Consider the following 2,500-nt stretch of genomic DNA (forward strand, 5'->3'; position numbering starts at 1 on the left):
TCACGGGGCTGTTCGGGTCGCACAGAAATCCCTGGGAATGGGAAAACGGGTCATTTTCGTGTTGCCACATTGCGTACGAACCGCATGAAACTTCCAGAGGCATTTGCAGCAGGAATGCATGTGCACTCAAAAACTTCTATATGTTTCACGGATAGACCCCGTGAAACGCTAGAAATTGGCGGGGATGTGTCTCTTGTGGCTCACGGGGCTGTTAGGGTGGCACAGAACTCCCTCGGAATGGGAAAAGGGGTCATTTTCGTGTTGCCACATTGCATAGGAACGCCATGAAACTTCCAGAGGCATTTGCAGCAGAAAGGCACGTGCACTCAAAAATTTTAATATTTTTCACGCATAGACCCCGTCAAACGCTAGAAGTTGGCGGGGATGTCTCTCTTGTGGCTCACGGGGCTGTTAGGGTCGCACAGAAATGCCTCGGAATGGGAAAACGGGTCATTTTTGTGTGGCCACATTGCATAGGAACGGCATGAAACTTCCAGAGGCATTTGCAGCAGGAATGCATGTGCACTCAAAAACGTCTATATTTTTCACGGATAGACCCTGTGAAACGCTATAAATTGGCGGGGATGTCTCTCTTGTGGCTCACGGGCGCTGTTAGTTAGGGTCGCACAGAAATCCCTCGGAATGGGAAAAGGGGTCATTTTCGTGTTGCCACATTGCGTACGAACGGCATGAAACTTCCAGAGGCATCTGCAGCAGAAATGCATGTGCACTCAAAAACGTCTATATTTTTCACGGATAGACCCCGTGAAACGCTAGAAATTGGCGGGGATGTGTCTCTTGTGGCTCACGGGGCTGTTAGGGTCGCACAGAAATCCCTCGGAATGGGAAAACGGGTCATTTTCGTGTTGCCACAATTGGCATACGAACGGCATGAAACTTCCAGAGGCATTTGCAGCAGAAATGCATGTGCACTCAAAAACGTGAATATTTTTTCACGGATAGACCCCGTCAAACGCTCGAATTTGGCGGGGATGTTTCTCTTGTGGGTCACGGGGCTGTTCGGCTCGCACAGAACTCCCTTGGTCCACCTGATTCGTGCATACAGGCAGCAACTAAAACTCTGTAAACCTGCTGTGAGGACATCTAAACAGTGGACCAGTGAGGCTGTGGAAGATTTGCGGGCGTGCTTAGACTGTACTGACTGGGATATGTTCACGACTGCTACCAATAGTCTGGATGAACTCACAGAGGCTGTGTACATCAGCTTCTGTGAGGACTGCTGTATCCCAACACGTACCAGGGTGAACTTTAACAACAACAAGCCCTGGTTCTCAGCAAAGCTCAAAAGGTTGAGGTTGGAGAAGGAGGAAGCGTTTAGGAGTGGGGATAGAGACAGATTCAAGGAGTCGAAGAACAGGTTTAGCAAAGCGGTGAGAGAGGCTAAACGACTGTACTCAGAGACACTAAAACACCAGTTCTCTACTAACGACGCTGCTTCTGTCTGCCAAAGGGCTCAGGCACATCACCAACTACAAACCCAGAGCGCCCCACACCACTAACGACTCCCGCCTAGCCAACGACCTGAACGAGTTCTACCGTAGATTTGAAAGACAATTGGACTGTCCTGAACCACCCCTTCCCACCCAAGAGGCCCCATCCCCCACCCATACTACAGAAACGACTCTCTCCTTTCAGGAGGGAGAAGTTAATGGGCTTTTCAAGAGGCAGAATCCACGCAAAGCAGCCGGGCCGGACTCTGTCTCTCCAGCCACCCTCAGGCACTGCGCTGGCCAGCTGTCTCCGGTGTTCACCAACATCTTTAACACCTCCCTGGAGACATGCCATGTACCAGCCTGTCTCAAGTCCTCCACCATCATCGCTGTGCCCAAAAAGCTAAGGCCAACAGGACTAAATGATTACAGACCGGTCGCCCTTACATCTGTGGTAATGAAGTCTTTTGAGCGCCTGCTCCTGGCACACCTCAAAGCCATCACAGACCCTCTCCTGGACCCCCTTCAGTTTGCCTACAGAGCCAACAGGTCTGTGGACGACGCAGTTAACATGGCCCTCCACTTCACCCTACAGCATGTGGACGCCCCAGCATCCTACGCCAGGATCCTGTTTGTGGACTTCAGCTCTGCCTTCAACACCATCATCCCTGCCCTGCTTCAGGACAAGCTCTTCCAGCTGAACGTGCCCTACTCCACCTGCAGGTGGATCACAGACTTCCTCTCTGACAGGAAGCAGTGCGTTAAGCCGGGAACAGAAGTCTCTGACTCCAGGTCCATCAGCACGGGAACTCCTCAGGGCTGCGTCCTTTGCCCACTGCTCTTCTCCCTGTATACCAACAGCTGCGCCTCCAATCATCTGTCCGTCAAACTCTTGAAGTTTGTCGGACGACACCACCCTCATTGGGCTGATCTCTGGTGGGGATGAGTCTGACTATAGGTGGGAAGCTGACAACCTGGTGACCTGGTGTAGCCAGAACAACTTAGAGCTAAATGCTCTAAGGACAGTTGAGATGGTTGTGGACTTCAGG

This window comes from Petromyzon marinus, unplaced genomic scaffold (genome assembly GCF_048934315.1).
Source record: "Petromyzon marinus isolate PM22_M1 ecotype Great Lakes invasive population unplaced genomic scaffold, UKy_Petmar_22M1.pri1.0 PM_G_Scaffold_132, whole genome shotgun sequence".
Lineage (NCBI taxonomy): Eukaryota > Metazoa > Chordata > Hyperoartia > Petromyzontiformes > Petromyzontidae > Petromyzon > Petromyzon marinus.